This window comes from Chaetura pelagica, unplaced genomic scaffold, assembly GCF_000747805.2.
Source record: "Chaetura pelagica isolate M959 unplaced genomic scaffold, ChaPel_1.0 scaffold488, whole genome shotgun sequence".
NCBI lineage: Eukaryota > Metazoa > Chordata > Aves > Apodiformes > Apodidae > Chaetura > Chaetura pelagica.
This window is the reverse complement of record NW_009954235.1, coordinates 346,891-367,592: the sequence shown is the minus strand read 5'-3', so window position 1 is coordinate 367,592 and position 20,702 is coordinate 346,891. Positions and strand designations below refer to the sequence as shown.

Below are 20,702 nucleotides of genomic sequence, written 5' to 3'. Positions count from 1 at the left end.
AAAACTTAAGTCAATATAGGAGAGTCACTTTTGGGTCACAGATTTCTGCAAGTGCCCCAGTAACTCCTAGTCAAAGCTTTGTTCATATTTTCAATAGCAGCACGTAACAGGTGCTTTTCCTGTTTCTTTGCTGCTGTCAATACTTCTCTTGGCTTGTACAGAGAAAAGCAGATTGAGGTTTCCTTCAGAAAGCTAGTTTCTCATACCTCAAACTTGAGGTATGCAGATGATGCAGCAAACATACCCTCCTTCCTCACAGGACGCTGGTTATTTCTTTCCTTTGAGATAGTTGCCACGAAGTGATGCTAAATTAAGCAGATACGAGGTGATCATTGTGCTTTTTATGGCAAACTGCTTCTGCAAGCTTCTCTGGGACAGTCCTTTCTATGAAAGACTGGTGTAGGTATTCAGACCAGTGTCTGCCTATTTAGATGGAGGAGCCAGGAAAATAGAAATCCGAGTAACCATCAAGTCTGAGCCCAGACCAGAAGCAAGTGAAGGGCAATGAGTGAGGACTCACAGCCCCTTGGTGGAGGTCATGTTTCTTCCATGGCCACCACTCTGACTGCCCATGGGCTTGAAGCTGTCCAGGGGAATGTGTCTAATGAATCTAACCTGACTTACTTGGATTGTCATGGTCTCTGCTGTCAGCCGGATGGGGGAGATGGTAAATGCCAATGGTAAAAACCAGGAAGAAAGTTTTTGGATAAGAATTACTTTCTTTACTGGCACAGCTGGATCTGGAAGACATCTGCATAGCCTGCCTGAGACTACTGGAGAGTGTAGTGAATTAGGCTGTGCAGAAAGCACTGTGTCAGTGAGATATAAATAGGTCTAAGCGTTAAGTAAGGCGAGTGGAGTCCTGTGCAGCACAGCAAGTCCCTTCATTTAAAGTTCTTTTGCATTCTCTCGGGTATTTCTGAAGACCACAGGTGACCTGGTTTAACATGCTTGCTGAAATTGCTCAAGTATAGCTACATGGAGTTCAACCAATTGTTATAAATATAGATCACAGTTCTCCTGGAACAGTTACTTTTCTTTCTAAACATGCAGTTAAAATACTTTGTAAGCAGGTCCATGATGTGATTTGAGCCTGCTTTTCACTAGTGTGCTTTCACCCTTGGACTGGGAACGGAGAGTTTGGTTCCTGACCTGTTGCAGAGACTGGTGTGCCCTTGATCTCCATATGCTGCACCTGAGGTGTGTGTTTTTGACTCGTCTACTGCAGCTGGGTGTGGTTTTGTTAATGGACAAGAGCAGCATCACAGTGCCATCCCTCTAAGCCAAACTCATGCTTTTCTGAAATTTTGCTTGGTGTTTTCCCCCATCTGTGTCAGTCTAACCCAGGAAAACGTGTGTATGGTGCCTCTCCCTAGAGGTCCAGATGATCTTTAAGGTCCCTTTCAACCTGAACCATTCCATAATTCTATGAATCTGGTGTGAACATAAACCCCTTGTCTTTCCTGCCAGCTGTCCAGACCCACCTGCAGAAGGAATGTGCTCCTGAAGCTGCTGCTGCCACTTCCAGCACCAGCACAGGGAGCTAGTGGATACACACCTGCTTCTGGTGTTGAGACAAGCATGTCCTCCTCAGCTCAGGGCCTTGTTGTGTGAAGACAAGAAGTCAGGTGTTGGTCAGTTGCAGAGTTCTGGTTTCCTCAGAATCTGAGTTTGTCTCATTTTGCTGCTGTACTGGAAGGCGTTGCCTCAGCCTGGAACTGTGCCCTGGAGTGGTGTTGGTGCTGGTGCTGTGTAACTGACCCAATCCATGGAGCCAGGAGGGAATTTAATAATTCCTGAGGTTTTTAAAATATGTTGCATCATGCATCAAGTGTTGAGAATGCTGCAGGGAAGAAAAGGTGCAATTTGTTTTAGTCGGACTTCATAAGGGGGAGTGCGATCGATGCTTGGAGGGAGGAAGTTCTGAGCTGTGTTCCAGGTTGCTCGTGGTGAAGCTACCTGAAATGAGATCTTAATTTCTGTGCTTCAGCCAGATCATTAGGTGGTTGTCACCTCGTGAAAGCATCCTGACAGCCTATAGCCCCCCCTGGCATCAGCTTGCGACACCTTTACTCCAAGTTTATTTCCCTGTGCTCAACTTTACAGAGGAGAGTGGAGATGTGGTTCATACCCTTGGTGCCTGTTTGTGCTTCCTTTGCAAAAAAATTGCAAAATTGCCACTGACAAATTTCCAGATTATTAAGATATCACAAGAATTACAGAGACACTTATCCCATACGATTGCTGTGGCCTTCAGAAGAACACCATGATGTCTGGGGGTGATGGTGGCTGGCCCTGAGGTAGGGCATCCCACCTTGGTTCTCCCTCTTGGGCTGCCCTTGGTTTGGTTGATGTTAGCAGGTGGCTGTGTCAGAAGAGGCTAATCTGACTTGGAAATGTTCTGTGTAAGATGTCCACATGGAACAGCTTCCTGTTTTCACTCAGCTGTAAGGTGGGTTGGTTTAATCAACCAACAAATCAAAGAATCAGCATGACTCTTGTCATCTGTCTTTCCTGGTTTTGATTGCTAAGAGATGTAGCAGTAGCCTCATGTTATTAGCTTGCTATAGAAAACATTTGCTTATTTTTTACATAGATGATGAATACTTGTTTTGAAAGAGGAAATCTTAGTTGATTTTCTCAATGTGGAGAAGACAGAGCAGTTTGTTTGGGTGACTGTATGTTTTCACAGTGCCTGTCACACCAGAGGCTCTGTGCGTCTTTCACTCCGGTAACAGAAGTTTCAACGGTTAAAATATTGGGTTAAAGATTTGTTGTCTTTTCCATTCTGGTGTGTTTTGCAACCAAAACACTGAGTTAAAGATCTGTTGCCTTTTCGGTTTTGCTATGTTTTGCAAGCTTTCAGGTCTAATAGAGATGAGGTGCTCAGTGGATTAAACCAGATTGGCAGAGTCTCTGTGAGCAGGTAACTTTCCAGTGTGATCTGGTTTCTCTCCTGCCACTCAGTGGAAATTTACCTCCCTTACTCCTATCTCGGTTTGAAATCAAAAATGTGTCTACGCAGAGAGAAGGGAAAAAAAGCCAACCAAACCCAAAGCAACACTCCCCCACCGCGGTAGGCGTGCAGCTTTCTCCAGGTGAAATCCTAGATTGCTGCCCTGTCACCCGGTCTCCTTGGCGATGGGCAGTTACTGCCTCCCTCAACCAAGCTCCCACTTCCTGGGCCGGGGCCTGGTGGGGCCTCCCTGCGCCTCGCTGTGCTCCGGGGACACAACCTGCCCTCGGCCTGGGGGTCCTGCCTCCTCCAGGGACACATCCTGCCCTCGGCCTGGGGGTCCTGCCTCCTCCAGGGACACATCCTGCCCTCGGCCTGGGGGTCCCGCACCACAGCAGCCGGGCAGTGCTGGGTGAGTCGGGCTCTTGGGGACAATCCAGCCGTGGGCTGACAGTGGGGTGGCTGCTGGGCTGTTTGGTGGCATGGAAAATGTGTCAGGAAGTGTGTCTGTCTTGAGGGGATTGACTTACAGTTTTATACACCTTTTAGAGTTGTGGAAGAACACTTTTACGTGTTTTTAATGTTTTACCATTTAATCTTCTCTGGTCTGCATGGCGTCTGTTCAAATACTGGTTTGCATTGATCCAAACGTTGTGCCTGTCACACTTGTCTGTTCATTTACAAAAGCCAAGCTTCTAATTTTATATCCCTATTGATTGTTATTTCAGTGCTGTTCTCTGAACGCACCCTCTAAATGTGCCATTGGCTTGTCTGTCCCAAAGGAGGGTGATGTCCGCAGCTTTCCTTCTTGGACTGACTGGGCTGTGGGTTTCTTCTGATGTGTAGTTAGAACATACTGGTGTGTATTCCAAACCTTGTTCAGGCTGGTGTTTATAGCACCATATATGTTGGCGTGGAGTGAGCTGCCCCTCAGGGTCATTCCTGGGAGGGCTGAGGCTGAGGGGCAGAAGGAAGGAGAACTGCCAGGCTTGGGGCACTGCGTCTTGCCCACCGTCTTTCCCTGTTGTTGCTTTAACTCTTCCCTAAACTTCCCATCACCAGGATGTTTTATTAATCCTATGTGAGTGCTTTTAACAGGTATTAGAAATTACTTTGCTTTTCAGAGCACCAGGTGAAAGCAAATGTGTTGTTAATTTAAAAATTAAAAAGGTGAATCATGCACATAAATAGGCACACAGAAGTCTGCCAAATCTGTAAACACATCTGTATTCCCTTAGCTGGTTTCTGATGTGAATTGGGGTCTATTCATTGTCAGTGAAGTCTGTTTTTTGCTGCATGATTGCCTTTTGGTTTCATAGCTTGTTTCCATGAAAATCAGCTAGATCTTCTAAAATAGCAATGTGAATTACAGATTGGAAAACATGATCTGTATAAAGGTCATCCTTCAGCAAAGGAGAAAACTATGTAACCTCTGACATTTTTGAGGGAGGCGAGAATATATAAGCTTCATGTTAATCATTGGACAAAGCAGAAGCAAGTACAAATGTGGTTAGTGGTGGAGCTCCACATTAATACCTAACCAGGCACTTTATGACACCTGTGCTGCAGTGGGTGAGGCAGGCTAAGGTTAGAGGGGCGAGGACGGAAAGGTAGAGCCATAAATAGCTTGGAGAAGTGTGGCTTCATAAATGTTAGCATTTTACTGCTGAACTGCTACAGCCAGGCAGAGCCACCCTCCCGATGTGCCTGCACAGCTCTGCATTTCTAGCAGCAGCGTTGCAAAAAATGCTAATCAAAGTATTCTGCAAAAGGTGTTTTTTAAATTCCAAGGCATGCTGTACACTGTAGTTGCCAAGAGCCAATCTAGGGAGGCGTGCTTCTTGAGCCTGAGACCTGGGGCTGTGCTGGGGCTGTGGCCGTGCTGAGAAAGAGCACGTCTCTGCCTCTGGAACCTGGAGCTGCTGGTTGCTCAACTGCAGCTGGTGAGTGGAGCAGAGAGTGCTAGCACCTGGTGTTTTAAGGAGACCCTTTCAGGCTTTGCTAGCTACAGACAAGGTTTTAAAACGATAGAAAAATCCCTGACTCGGTGATCTTAACTTCTTTTTCAAGCAGTGCATTTCAAAAAGCAGCTTAGAATGCTCTTCAAAATGAGAACTCGGTGGAATACAGAAATCACGGCGTTAGGTGTCCATCAGGCTAGTCTGACATTGGCCAGCTGCTAATACTACTACTTTGAGGCAATGGAGGAATTGCACAGAAAGTGGGTCCAGTTTAATCTTACCACCAGGCAAGTATTTCTCTTTGAGAAGTATTTTCAACTCTGAGCAGAACCAGAAGAGGGCTTTTTACATATCCACTTAGCAAGACTAGAAAAAGTGATTTGAAAGATGGATGCAGCAGGTAAATTGCTGCTATTAACCACTGGCAGTGCCCCAGAATTTGAGTTATCCAGGCAGCAGTTCTCTGTGATGACTAAATGTAAAATGAAGAGTAAGGTATCCAGATCAAAAGCTCCATGCTACTGGGGAGGTGGGAAGAGGAGAATGGATCTTGTTGGTCTCAGAGATTCCCATATTCCCTTTTGCATTTCAGCGCAGCTGCTGTTGGCAGTGGTGTGACCATGAACCAGTGTAGTGGTTGGTTGCTGTTGTCATAGGGCCAAGCTATGAAAACATGCTGCCCTGAATAGTGGCCTTGAAACACCAAGTCTTAACCCATTTTGGGGAGGGTAGAGTGAGGACTGTGGACCGTGGTTCCTAGGGTGCTCTTATGGACTACGACTGTGTGCTGGAATGGCAGCTTGAGCAGCAAGGGGCTGCTAAATACCTGAAGTTCTCTGGCAAGGACAGTGTTCCTGTTGGCTGGACTTGGCTTTCCTAGCCTTGCTTTCCCTTTACTGTAGACCTCTTTCATGTTCCTGCCTCCTGATCCGTGTCATGTTGCAAGAAGGAAAATTTGGCTGCTGGTGGAAAGCTGGGGTGGGGTGTTGATCCCGTGATGGTAGATGCTGGCTTCTCTGGCACTCAGGGAGGAAGTATCCCAGGATTGTGTCCTTCAGCCTGACCAGTTGGCAGGCAGGAAGCAATTCTCTCTTTTTACTTTTAAATCATCAAAGGGATGTTAGTTACAGTTGCCAGAAAATGGAAGTTTGTTTCTGTGGGGAAAAGGACTTTGCGAGAATATGTTTGATTGATTACTTATGAAAGTCTTTCGGTCCAGATACTTAACTGCCAATAAATTGTGCTCCACTGACTTTGTGTGCATCAAGGTGTTGTCTAGACAGTTTAAGGCTGTCTTTCTGCTCAGTGGCATGTCAATTCAAGTGGTCCCTAAAACTATTTGTCTGTAAAGAGCTCATGGTTACAGTATTATCTTGTGGCATCAGTTTCATTTTTAAGATATGCACAGGCCATTTAAGCAAGTACCTTTGGGTCCAACCAAAAAAATAATCTCAGAGGGTGTGGCCAGATTACAGAGAACTCCACGAAGACATTCTCCATGCTCTTATGTAAGGAATTCTCCATCCTGGAAATCCAGGTATTTGGAGGAAAAGTAAAAGGCAAGTCACCATTTTCTAAGGTCAGCTGCATATTACTGAGTTCTGTAGACTGTAGACTTGAATTTCTGGTCTTGGTGTACCAGGTACCATTTCTGAGCAGCTGCCTTCATCTCTAGCTGTCCGTATCTTCCTCTCCTTCTCTTCTGCTCTGCTGGCGTGCTGTCTGTGGGCTCAGGGTGTTCATCTGGGTTCAGAAAAACCTCAGTGGGAGTGGAATACACTGGAGGGGAGAGGTGTTACAGTTGGCACCTCCCCCTGCAAGAAATGTACTTGTCAACATTTCCCTAATCTCAACAAGTCCAAGTGCCGCACTAAAGATTAGCGCCAGGTTTAAAGCCTCAAAGGGATTGCTTTGTTTGGGGTTTGGATCCTGGGTCTCCTCACCATTTTTCCACAGTGATTTTGTCTTGGCTACTCTCTATTGTTGTGCCCTGGGTTTACAAGAAACACCAACCAAAATCCTAATTTCCTTTTCTTGTGCAGCCTTTTCAGAGAAGGGTGGGTGGAAACCGGTGTCCCATAATTGATGCTCTGTTTCAAGCATCTCCCGGTGCCCAGCCAAGCAATCCTTTATCTGATTTTCTGTTGGCCAATGAGGTGAGATTTACCTTTCAATTGCTGTGAAAATTTAACTCCTTTCTGTACTTAGACACAGCATACTTGGAGATAAATGAAGAAATTGGGACACAAGGAGCAAGCGTAAGAATATGAAAAGCTCGCTTTTCCTGCTCTTCAGTCCTGCCCTTCCCCCAGGGAGCGTTCCCAGCGAGGCAGCAGAGATCAGAGGAATACAAATTTGAGGTGCCAGCCTGTGCACAACCTGGGAAGCTGGGAGCTGCTGCTACTCCCCACTGCTACCCAGGGTGCTGCTTGAGCAGGCTGAATTTGGGAACCCTTCACCTGTCTCATTTGAGGCTACATGTGGTCGCATGAGGTGCAATGTTCTTTTGCTGTGCTCTTCATGAATGCGTGTGCACATGAATGCACTGCTGGTGTGAGGCTGCTTTTGAGAGAGCTTTTAGGCAAAATTATACCAAAAAGTTCAGTGCATTACAAGAGAATTATTTTCCAGACAAGGTGTCTGAACAGCTATTCCTGTGGTTCAGAGTACTATATATTAAATGTCATGTTTGCAGAAGAATTTTCCATCATCCTAAATTCACCTTGCCCCTTGTATACAGCAGATGGTATCAGTGTCTTACTGACTGAAGGAAAAATTTTGAGAGTAGATAGGTGAGGCCTTGTTACTAATTGAGGGTTTTTTTGTTTGTTTGTTTTAAAGTTATGTGTATTTCATGTAAATGAACAGGCAAACATTTGCAAAACCACTGTTTCTGTTTGGCAAAATGGGACATTTTTAGGGTATGTTTTTGAGAATCTGACAATTTAAGTAGTCTGGAGCATCTTCTATTGTGTCTTACAGAATCTGAATTAGGGATCCTGCAGAATCTGAATTAGGGATCCTGCCGTAGATCCTGTTGTGTGATGATTTTTTAAAATACTTGTTTATTCAGTTAATAAGTGCAGTTGATTTTATTACAGAATTAAGATGCCTCTCTGGCAAAGTTGATGTTGGGCCTTGTGGGAGGAAACCTGAGGAGCATTGATACTATAAGTAACTGTCAAAAATCCCTCTTTCCATCTCTCTCTACTTAGTATTACAACTTCTTATCCTCCAGTTCTCCTTCAGTAAGGTCAGAATAGTCTGCATTTCTGACGATTTTTCTATGTTGTCTTCTCTTAATTAAGGAGTTTTCTTGGTCACAATTTGCAAGTTCATTGCCTTTTGTCTATTTGAGCTACTCTAGAAGACCAGGCATGTTGTACTGATATTAACAGATGGAAAAAAGTTAACATATGAAAAAAAAATAATCCATATCCACTCACATAAATCTATGGAGTTGTACTTTTTCATGTACTGTTTTGTTCACTTCTCTAGTAAGCTGTAGGCTCTGTTGGAAAGGAATCTTGTTCTCTTAATTAGGTATTACTTTAGACAGGGTTAAGTGCTTCTGGAAAGAGTACCAGCAAACAGCTTTCAGAAAGGATTTAAATCCTCAAGCTTTTGTTTTAATGCAGCACAATGACTGTGGCAGGATGTGTGTTAGGATGAAGCTTGCCCTGCAGATGGGTTCAATGAAGCTGTTGGTTTTTTTTCTTTGAAGTAGTATGTGTCTGACTCCTTCCAGAGGAACAGTATTAGCCTGGACAGGTACATCTTGGCTTCTAGGGTGTTTCTGACCTTCCTAACAATCTCAAAAATCTTGGATACAGCTAACAAATCTGTGTCTCACTTTTAGCTATCTATAGCAAATACAGTAGGTGTAGTGTGGTCATGCCAGGATAAACCTGTGGGAAAATGTTATTGTTTTCTGAACAAGCTGCAAGGAACAGAGTCTCGAATTACTGTAATTGAATCTTGTATCTTGCAGTTCTGGAAAGCTTATCAGGGGAGAAAAAGGGATAACTGATATGGGTGACTGCAGAACCTGTTTCTGTAGGATCCTTTCCAGGTTTGATTTTGGTGGCCTCTTTGTGTAGCAAAAATAAACTGATCAAACAGGGTGAAAAAAAAGTTAAAATACCATTTCTACCAATGATCCTCAAGAGCTTAATGTAATGAAGTGATAACCTGATGCTCCATTTGATGTCCTAGTAATACGTATCTCCAGAAATTGCCATGTATTATTGAAGGTTGTGTTTGGGCTCTGTATACACCAAGGTGGTAAGTCATATTTAAAATACTATTTTAAGGATTTATTTTTAACCTTGCAACCTTTATTTGAACTACTGGCATCTCTCTGACTAAGAGGTATTAGCATTATTGAACAAAAATGTTATTAATGTTTTCCCTTGTGTTTGAATAGACAGCTTTATAGTCTTAAGTAGAATGAATTTCTGTGGAGTATGGATCATTTAGGATTTGAAATGGCCCTGCTCAGCAAATTGTCACTGACTTCTATTACTATTATTGTTATTGCTATGATGATGTTACTGCTACCTCCTCTTAATGTGCTTTCACTTGAATCTTAACAGCTCAGACTGCCTTTGGGTGCTCTTCATGTTTGGATTCAGTCTGTTCTCTAGCAGTTAAAATGTATACCTGCTTCCAAAAGTTTTTCCTTTTCAAAATCCTACCTAGGAAAGACTCCTTCTGTCTAAAGGCTGAGAGTTTATTCACAGCTTAACCTCTTGCAAACTGTTGGTGTTCAAAATTAATTACAGAATAAACATTGAACTTGTTTTCTTTCTTATTGACAGGAGGAGTCTCGTATCCTCAGGGTGAAGGTGGTTTCTGGCATTGATCTAGCGAAAAAAGACATCTTCGGAGCCAGGTGGGTGTTCTGCTGTGACTGGTTTGTGTGTTTAAACAGAAGAAACTAACAGAGCAAGGACGTGTTACAACGAATTGCTCAGAAACTTGATGAGAGAGCCTGTTACCTTATTACAACTGATACAAACTGGGGGCTGTGTGTTGGCAGGAAAGCCACTGATCACCTCTCCCACCACAGGAAGCCCTTCCCCAGTTCACCCTCGACTGCCTTAGGTTTGCAAGCGTGTGAGGAGCAGCTGGAACTCTGGCAGCATTTGACAATACTTGAGACAACTCCCAGCTGTCTTCCCAGATGCCCCACGTGTTGCAAGGAAGACCATAGGCAGCAGTACCCTCTCTCTACCTCCCTTTGAGGGAGCTTTGCTTCCCCTGCTGGCTTTCGGGTCTCTGGGGTTCCAGGTGCCCAAGACTGACCCAGTAGCCAGGCTGTGAGTTGTCTTGGTCTTGGCCATATCCAGGTGCCGTTGTTGCAGTTCCAAAGGATGGTGCCTTATAATCACAGAGAGAATATGTCAAGGTGCAAGAGAACCCTAAGGATCATCGAGTGCACCTTTTAGAGAGAAAAGGCAGCAAGAGCATTCTCTCCTGTTCTGCCTGTTCCATGAGCAGGCTTTAGCAATGCAGATTGTAGAGAAGAGCTCAGAGGGAGCTGTGCTGAGTTCCTGCCTTTGTCTTAGGCTATGGTAAACCTGCGTTTTGATTGCAGGTGAGCTTTGAACCACCTTGAGCTTTCACTTGGGGACTTGAGAGGGAAAAGAGGTGTTTTTGGAGTGTGTAAGGCAGTGATTGCTTCCCTGTTCATTTCTGTATGCCAAGGTGGAGCAAACAGACCATGGCTTGCACTGATCTTTGGCCAAATTAACTGGTTTTAAATGGCCAAATGGGAAGATACAGATGCAGTCACTTTATATGTTCTCAAGTGTTTTGTTTTAAAAGAATTAGTTGCAGGAGTAGCTTTTCTCCAAGTCTAGGCTTGCTGTGCAATGCCTTAAAGAATCCAATGAGGTAGTAAATGGAGGAGAAGCTGGTTCTGAAACCAAAACAACTGACAAACATTAATATTTTCATTTCCAAAGGTTAATTCAGGTTTGACATTCTTGCTGTCTCAGTCCCTGAGTGAGGGAATTCTGTGCTGCAAATGCTGCAATCTGCTTAGAAGTTCATTATCTGTGAGAAGTTAGTGGCCTCCAATTTAGCTGTTATTGAAATGACTGATTTCTTAATGTATAATTGAGCCTCCCTGTGGATTTTCCTGTATTTCTTTAATGACGCTTACAAATTGTTCATTAGCTTTCATATCCAGCTTAGAAATACATGAAAGCAGCAATTAAAAGTTTCATCAACTTCAGGATTTTTAAATGAAATTTGCAACAAGTGTTCCTCTGTAGCTGTGTGCAGCATATGGTAAGAGAAAGGTTTTTTAGGGTCTTTCCCCAGATGAGCTAACTTTAGCTTTGGGTGCTGACCATGCGCAGCTCACATGGGGGTGTGGCTGGGCACATAGTTGGTGCTGAGGAGATCTGTGCACCGCCCCATGTGCTGTGCTCGCCACAGCACTGGCAGCTCCCTCAGGCTCCTGCAGGTGGCCCTAAGGTGCTGCAGGACCAGAATAAAAGAGAGGAGAAGCAAATTCTGGGGAAGAGGCGGGACTAAGGCACAGAGAAAACAAGATTTCTATTGCAAATACTAACCCTAGAATTGCCGTACTTAGGTGCTAAGTTTCTTTTTCTAGGTCCTGTGTAATTTGGCCTTTTCCTATGATAGCAGATTTTTTGTTTGCCTGCTATATTTAATGGGCTGGATTTTATTTCTACAGTATATCCAGAGCCTTACGTTTTACCACTTCTTTTGGAAAAAGCAAGGCTAGTGGTTGGAATATTGAATCTGCTCGTGAAGAGGAACTTCATAGGAATATTGAAGTGTGGTGGTAAATTCACAGAAGTAATCTGAGAGAAGTGGGAATCTCTTTAGCCTTCATTTGATTTACTGAGGAATACATTGGAAACTTTGGAGCTGATTCCTCCCCAGCATTGTGGTATCTCCTTCATTCTTCTCACATTTTTCTCACAGAACTTTAGTAAATACTTAAGATGTTGTATTTAAAAGAAATGCAAAAATTTGCTTAGGAATTGGTAACTTGTAAAAATATCTTTTATCTTTCAGAATGCGTAAAGGTAAAGCTAAGTGAAATTTGAACTGAGTTCTATTGATGAGGTCCTTAAATATTTAAATAAATTAGTCTCAAGCCAGTAGGATTTCCATAAAAACAGAGAGTTAAACACATACTCCCAACTTAAGTTTTTAAATTTGTTTTAAACAGTTTTTCAGTAAAAGTTGAGACTAACAGCATCATTTATTATAAACTTAGTGAAAGGCATGTATTGCTGCATTGGCAGACTTTCAGAAAGCTTTATTTTCTGGCTGAAGTTCAATTTAATTTTTCTGTCTGTTGTAGGGGCCTTGCATGCCTTGCTGAGATATTAACATTTCCTGCTGCTGGAATCTTAAGCATGATTTAAGTTGCTACAGAGAGTATCATTCTAACTGCTGTCCAGTGTATGTGGTGTAGGAGCCATCCCATTGACAGCTCTGTTGAGGATCAGCATAGAGTAGAGGATTAAATTCTCACTTGGGGCTTTTGAGGAAAAACATGTCATGTTTGACCTAAGCAAGAGGATAAGGAAAACTTACAGACCTTAGAGCTGTACACATAGGATTTTACTCTGTAGCGTATGTTCAGGATCCCTAAAACATAGCAAAAGTTAATCCTGTCTGTGCCTTTCCTTCTTGTGGTGTGGAGGTAGGCTCTGGCACTCCGTTTTTTCCCTATCCCATAAATAATTTCCATGAGATCACAGAACTTTCAGGGTGGTTTTGTGGTGGTGTCCCTTAGCACTCAGATCAGTGCCTGGAGTGAAGGTAAACGGTGTGATTCTGAAAGCAGAGGGTGCTCGCTGCTCTGCACAGCTCCGCACCATGAGTGGGCTCTGTCTTTGGAAGCGTGCAGAGAAACAGGCCTTGCTGTGGAAAACAAACACTTGAGAACAGAGGAAAAGGCCTTGTGATTCACCCATGTAGGTTTGGGCAGGGCTGAGCTGTGAGCTGCACCGTGTGTTTGCTGCTGTCAGGGCACAGAGAAGTCTCAGCACCCAGAGGCACAGCAGCGTGGCTGAGGGTTTTCTCGTGGTGTCCTCGTGCTGTGAAACGTGGAGATTTCTGCACCTTGCTCCCAACACACACTGCTGGATTATGGACAAGTACAGTTTTGTTTTGTCTCTTTTCAGAAATGAAATCAAGCATTGAGGACAAATTCCTGATTTTCGCAGCATCCTTTTTGGGAGAAAGAAGGTCAAGCGGTTGCTAAATATTTTTGATAGTTGCACACTTCAGAAGGAGTTACCCTGAAGTGGTTTGCAGGCATGTTAGAATTGCAAAGTGAGGGCCCCTTTGAGGCTGGTGTGCCTCTTCATGGCAGTCTGCAGGGCTTAGCACTGGGGCTGAGCTGTGAAAGATTAACTACAAGGCACACATTGTGGTTTGCATCTCAGCGGGTTCTCCTCACCGTTTTTAATCAACTTTGCCATTATAAAACACTGCCTGTAGGCTTGCTTGCAGAGTCTGAGAGCCATTTCTTGCCTGATTAAATCCAGGGAAGGTCCCTTACCATGTAGAGCACTGCAGAAATTACTGTTTTTCTTCTGAAGACTCTAACAATACAGAAACTCTACAGTTCTGGTTTAGCTTTTTTGAAGTTCTTTTTGGCTTATGAGATCATTTTTATGGTAAATAATGATACACAAGAGTTGAGAAATGTATAGTATTGTGTTGACAATAACACGAAGTGTACTAGAATATAGAATGAAACAGCAGCCCTGAGCAAGCCCAGGTGATGGTTGAACATAGTGAATTTCATCTATGTGGTCTTAGGTGAGGTGGCTATCAGTGGCTGGTTGGTGTAAATATAAGTGTTTTTTTAATAATCTCTTATGTTTTAGCATATGGAATTACAACTCTTTGATACATACAGATGGCTAGGTACTGCAAACTGGAGTTTTGTTAATTTAATATTAAATTTTCATGCCTAACTCTGAAAGACACACTGCCTATATTGGCACACATTTACCACCTGACATACGCTGTATTATAATATATACCTTATTCTTTTATATTTATTTCCTTTCAATGTCTTCTCAAGAGTCTTGAATGTAATGTCTTAATGAAATGAATTAGCTAGTATTTGTATTCTTGTATGTAACTAAGTAATGTGAAATTATAATGTAAATAATCTTAGTTATGCAACATACTGAACAATTATTATTTCTTACTGTTTTGGTTTTACTCGTGTATTGGGAATGATGCTGCATCACAGACTGGCTGCACTGTGCAAGTCCCTGCATGCAAATGGACTGGCTGCCCACAGAACCTTGGAATGCAAAATGAAATTTCCTCTCCTGAATATCTTTATGCTTCGAGCACTGGGGTCAGTTCTGGGCCCCTCACTGTAAGAAAGACATTGAGGGGCTGGAGTGTCCAGAGAAGGGCAACCAAGCTGGGGGAGGGTCTGGAGAACAAGTCATACGAGGAAAGGCTGAGGGAGCTAAGGATGTGCAGTTTGGAGAAGAGGAGGCTGAGGGGGAGACCTCATTGCTCTCTACACCTGCCTGAAAGGAGGTTGTAGGGAGGTGAGTGTTGGCCTCTTCTCTCAAGTGAGTAACAAGACCAGAGGAAATGGCCTGAAGTTGCAGCAGTGGAGGTTCAGATTGGATATTAGGAAGAATTTCCATACTGAAAGAGCAGTCTGGATGGGACAGGCTGCCCAGGGAGGTGGTGGAGTCACCATCCCTGGAGGCATTCAAGAAATGTGTAGATGTGGCACTTCAGGGCTTGCTCTGCTGGCCCAGGTTGTGGGGGATTTTTGATGGGTGTTTTTTTTGATGGAGTGTTTGTGATTGTTTGTAGGGTTTTTTGTGTGGATGGTTGGACTCTGTGACAACAGAAGTCCTTTCCAACCATGATGATTCTGTAATTACTGAAATCTAAGTAGAAGCACTTCTCTAGAGACTCAGTCTATTTGCTGATGTCCTGCCTCAGTGGGCAAGCTTGTATCTTTCCCTGAAGGTGCACCCAGTGTGGACTTTGGGTTTTGATTGGGTTTTTTTCCACTTTAAAAAAATAAGTGAGATACAGCACTTCTGAAGCCACCCTGGGATGGCTGTTGGGTTATTTGGCACATTGGTGACACGTTTCTAATAAACACAATTTCTGCATATATACACAAATGTACTCACAGGTAATAAAGGTGAATGCTTATGTATAAACAAGAAGAAAATGTTACTACTGTTGTGTGAGGTAAGACACTGTGGTGTGGATGTTCTTATTTAAGCTAACAGGTTTGGAAGGAGGGGACTGTGTGTGTGCTATACATGGGTCTGCCTGTGGGAATCCCTTAGTTGCTTTGCCTTCTAAATCACAAAGTAGAAGTTGTGGCTGTCTGGAAGTTGAAAATGGGAAAGTAAAGTGCTTTTCAGTTAAAATTACAGATGTTTTTCATTAGCAAGAAGCTACACTTCTAATGACATGATGGCTTATTGTGGGTTGCCCCTGGGTTTATTGCTCTTACCTGGCCTTCCCTGAGGAGTCTGGACCAGAGGAAATGGCCTGAAGTTGCAGCAGTGGAGGTTCAGATTGGATATTAGGAAGAATTTCCATACTGAAAGAGCAGTCTGGATGGGACAGGCTGCCCAGGGAGGTGGTGGAGTCACCATCCCTGGAGGCATTCAAGAAATGTGTAGATGTGGCACTTCAGGGCTTGCTCTGCTGGCCCAGGTTGTGGGGGATTTTTGATGGGTGTTTTTTTTGATGGAGTGTTTGTGATTGTTTGTAGGGTTTTTTGTGTGGATGGTTGGACTCTGTGACAACAGAAGTCCTTAAGGTGCACCCAGTGTGGACTTCGGGTTTTGATTGGGTTTTTTTCCACTTTAAAAAAATAAGTGAGATACAGCACTTCTGAAGCCACCCTGGGATGGCTGTTGGGTTATTTGGCACATTGGTGACACGTTTCTAATAAACACAATTTCTGCATATATACACAAATGTACTCACAGGTAATAAAGGTGAATGCTTATGTATAAACAAGAAGAAAATGTTACTACTGTTGTGTGAGGTAAGACACTGTGGTGTGGATGTTCTTATTTAAGCTAACAGGTTTGGAAGGAGGGGACTGTGTGTGTGCTATACATGGGTCTGCCTGTGGGAATCCCTTAGTTGCTTTGCCTTCTAAATCACAAAGTAGAAGTTGTGGCTGTCTGGAAGTTGAAAATGGGAAAGTAAAGTGCTTTTCAGTTAAAATTACAGATGTTTTTCATTAGCAAGAAGCTACACTTCTAATGACATGATGGCTTATTGTGGGTTGCCCCTGGGTTTATTGCTCTTACCTGGCCTTCCCTGAGGAGTCTGCAGCTTGGCAGGCACAGCCAGGATGCTTGAGCCTTTGTTCCCTTCTGCCCTAGCAGTGGTGGTGTTAGTGCTGGGTCATGCAGGCTCCAGGCTTCTACTGGGATTGGAAATCATGCCGTTTACCCCTGGTGAGAACAGGGCTGCTGGGATGGGGCTGAATTCCTCAACTCATGGACATTCTGTTGCTGCGTAGGCAGTGGGAGCAGAGCGCGTGTGGCTGAATATGGTTTGCAGATGACAGAGACAGCAGATGTTCATAGAATCATCATGTTTACCTTTTAGCTCTTCTTTTAATCCCACTGTCGCTATTTCTTGTCCAATCTGAGTTATGATATATCCAGTTTTAACTGATATAAAAATTCTGGTGACTCCGCTACTGAGTGTGCTACCTTGGAACAGGGTTTTAAAAACAGTCTGTTCTCCTTCTCATACTGAGATCTCCTTTGTCAAGCACAGCCAAATTAACTGAAGTGAGTTGCTCTGAAAAATTAACCAAACCATTTTAAAAGATAATTTGGCTCATAGTGAGCTGCCTCTGCAGTGTCCTGCAGTAAGTGCTGCATGAGGGCCATTGAGGGAGCAGGAGCACTTGCTCTGCTGGCTCTTTACCACCCAACAAGGAAGGGTTTTTATCCACAACTCCTGCTTTCTTAAAAATTACTTACTGTACATAAAAATAGACAAAACTCAAACTCTTAAATTATTTGTTGTGGCGGGGCTAACAAGATAGATTTGGACATCAGCCATTAGTCAAAAATCTTATTCAGTAAAATGTTACCATAGCAAGATTCAAATAAGTAATTTTTGGAGAAATATTTTGGTAGTGCCAAATGGCATGTATTGCCTGGTAAAAATCCTGTGTGCATCCTGTCTGAGGGAGTTCCGGAGGTAGAGCAAAGCTGGGGAGTGCTGTGCTGCAAACCTCTCCCGTGGCAGGATGCAACAAAGCTGCTTGATGACACCACAGTTGCTCAAATAGAATAAAGTTCATGTGTGTTTCTTCTTCCTTTTTCTAGTTGGGGGGAAAAAACCTCAACAGGATAAAACCCCACTTTTCTGTTGTTTCCAGGCTTTGAAAACTGGGATGTTCAAAGCAATAGAAACCTTCCGCTTTGAGTTTTCTGTGATGCCATTGATCCATTAGTGTTTAGTCCTATCTGTGCTTGCTCTCTGCCTATGCCTTGTGCACACTGTAGCTATTTATTTTTCTATTTGCCATGGACTTGCTTTGTTGTGAGGGAGCACTGGGCAATACCAGTTGAATTTCACTAGAAAATCTTGCTCTGTAGTTCACCAAAAATAAGAATCAAATAAGACTTTTTATGCTTGCAGACTTGAATGAGTGCTCTAGCAAGCCTTGGGATGAAACCATGAGGAGTTCCTATCAACACTGTATTTACTCCTTTTTACACAGTGGCTGTGAGTTAGAGGATTGCAGTAGAGAATGAAGCTTGCAGGCAATATTTTTGAAAAGTGACAGCTCCATTTGCAATCAAAGAAGGACATTTTTCTAGTACAGTAGAAATGAACATGTTGTTTACAGAGTAGCAGGGAGAGAAACCAATTGACAGCTTCATTAAATCCAGACCAAGCTGTACTTTGGAAGGCTAAGGAGAGGGGGGAATGTGTTCAGAGGCTGACAGTGAAATGTGAGATGGTGAGGATGTCCTGAGGAAATCAGTATCTTTGACAAGGTAGCCTCTGCACTACCTCCCTTCAGCTAGCACATGCAGCTTGTGCTTCACCTATTAAATTACTATGTGTAAATAAAATTTACAAGGTGATCAGAGCAGCCTTGGGTGAGTGTTGAAATGAGCCCTTTTGGTGAAGTGTCTGAAGCGGGTGTGCCTGGCTGCCTGCAGGGGAGGAGGAATGGGCCCAGCACAGGCAGAGGAGGTTGTGTTCTGTAAGTCAAGCAGGTATCACAACATCGGTGTGTGCCACGTGTGACCTCAGCAACTGCAAAAGCCAGAGCTGTCTCCTTCCATCATGCTCTGTCCCTTGACCTGCAATTGTTTGTAGGGTCACTGGATTCACACCCTGGTCTCACTGGTGTGACAGAAGGGGACAGTGACTCATGGCCTGGCAGAGAGAGCCAGGAGCATCATGCACCTAATGTCAGACTAGGGTCACAGACAATGTTTCAGGCTCTGCTTCAAGCAGATATTTGAAGAGACCGTGAAACAAAGCCCTGTCCAAAATGCACAGTGAGTGGGTGGTAGAGGATGATGTTGGCCAGAGAGATTAAAGCCTGCTCAGGAGGAATACATTGGATAATAGATATTTTTCTTTGATGAACCTTAGTGTTGATTTTTGCCTCATAAGTGAAATCCAGGAGCATTTGACTGCCCAAGTGTGAGCATGAGGTGTATTTGTGTGTCCTTTAGGTGGGTGCGGGGCAGGAGGTGAGTGCAGGGCAGGGGCTGTTGGTGGGTGCAGGGCTGTTGGTGGGTGCAGGAGGCTCCCACAGGGTGGGGTGCAGTGGCTCCCTGTGCACTGTGCCTGCCAGGTTCAAGTTCACTGTCAGTGACTGGCAGCAGAGGGCACCAGAGAATTTCCTCAGCTTTTGACCACAAACTGGGACTGCGATGGCTTTTGCACAAATCAGCCTTTCATGGTTTTCATGAAAATCGGCAGAATTTCATCCATTTATACATACGATGTTCTGCAGGATTCAGTGGATATGTGTTTCAGGAGCAGTACAGTATCATAGAATGGTTAAGGTTGGAAGGGACCTTAAAGATCATCAGATTTGGAGAATTTCCTCAGCTTTTGACCACAAACTGGGACTGCGATGGCTTTTGCACAAATCAGCCTTTCATGGTTTTCATGAAAATCGGCAGAATTTCATCCATTTATACACACGATGTTCTGCAGGATTCAGTGGATATGTGTTTCAGGAGCAGTACAGTATCATAGAATGGTTAAGGTTGGAAGGGACCTTAAAGATCATCAGATTTGGAGAAATAGTGCTTATTCAAGTAGGCAGTCTTGCTAATGAGTAAATGAATTGGTAATAATTCCTGAAGTTTATACTGTTGTAGTGAAAAGTTCTTTTCATCAGACGATTGCTGAATAGAAGAGTTTGTGTGCAGAAATGCACATTTTAAATGTTTCTCATTGTTTGAAAAAGGACCTGCCTGGATCCAGCCACTCAGTTTTTTCCACCTGCCTGCTATCTACTCTGATGTCCTAGCTCACCTGAATCCAATTGCCCTAACAGAAAAAACAGCATGTTGCAAAACCTTCTAAGGAAAGCCCTTTGGTCTTGAATGTTTGAAGCAGAGTTTCTGCCTTTTCTTCCTCTTTTACTGATCACCTCAAATCACGAAGTGGAATGGACTGAAATGATCAGCAGCATCTAATTTTTATACATTTTTATTTTTCCTCCTAAACTTAGTCATGTCTTATATCTTATAGTTGAAAGATTGTCCACATCTGACAGTTTCACAGGGTGCAGTATATATTTATTCCTACTTCATTTGAATTAATCAACAGTCCCAGGATCATCGTGTTGTTTCTCCTCTGACAAATGAAATTGCCACTCTGCTCAAAGCATCTTGTGAGGGAAAACCTGGCATATGATGTTACAAAATAAAGTTGCTGCTCAGTCATTAGCTTTTAAAGTTTGGTTTAAGCCTTTCCATTAGAAGTGCAGCTTAGTGAAGCCAAATGTTATTGCTAACAGCACAGGCATCCTTAAGGTGCTTGGTGCCTCTCCCTGCACAGTCCAGAGCGTCATGGACAGAACTAGTGAGGTGAAATGCCATGTGAATGTGAAGGATCCATAGCTCTTGCCACCTGATGGGATGGTGACACTGCTCATATAGAGATGTGATTAGACCTCTTGGGCAGTGGGATGGTAGGGAATTCTCTCCTTCCCAGTTGCTCTCCTGGATCCTACAAATGGACCTTTCTGGGAATTTCATGCTGAAGCAGGAAGCACCCTAGCTGACGGCTCTGGGACTTCTTATATCCCATCCTGCCCTTTTCCAAGGTAGTCTTCCCTCTGCTTTCCTGAAGTATGAAGGAGGTCCTAAGAAGGAGAGACCTGGGTGCAATTCCATAGGAAGGCAGTGAGCAGGCAACAAGACTGGAGCTACAGCTTGGAAGTGGTATTGCTGCCAAATAGCTCATTTTTGGAATATAAAACTATGTATATTCCTACCAGCTGGTGAAACACAAGAATCTGTTCCTGGGCACGGCGGTTTCCTGGCCATGTCCCATACTTCTTTTCCCATCTGCAATTTCAGATTCAGCTATTTCTGTGCTGGCAGCATGTTGATGCAGGTCAAGCCTCTCTTGTCCAATTTGAGGCCATGGTTTGGGTTTGGATCTCTCATGGATGTGTAGCCTTCAGCTCAAACTTATCTAAAAGTTGGGATCTCTCCCCTGGACTCGAGCCCTGCCCTATGTTCCTCTGGTCACAGCAGCAC

At 43.7% G+C, this 20,702-nt stretch overlaps 1 protein-coding gene across 3 annotated transcripts in view; it reads left to right on the top strand.

Moving 5' to 3' along the window:
- The first annotated feature begins 9,728 nt into the window (after positions 1-9,728).
- NEDD4L (neural precursor cell expressed, developmentally down-regulated 4-like, E3 ubiquitin protein ligase) overlaps positions 9,729-20,702 on the top strand; it is a 100,386-nt gene continuing 89,412 nt past the window's right edge. For 2 of the 3 annotated variants that reach the window (XM_010003644.1, XM_010003643.1), the window contains exon 1: positions 9,729-9,811. The gene's annotated coding sequence lies outside the window, so the exon portion shown is untranslated. The remainder of the gene's footprint in view (positions 9,812-20,702) is intronic. The other variant, XM_010003647.1, reaches the window with a different exon arrangement.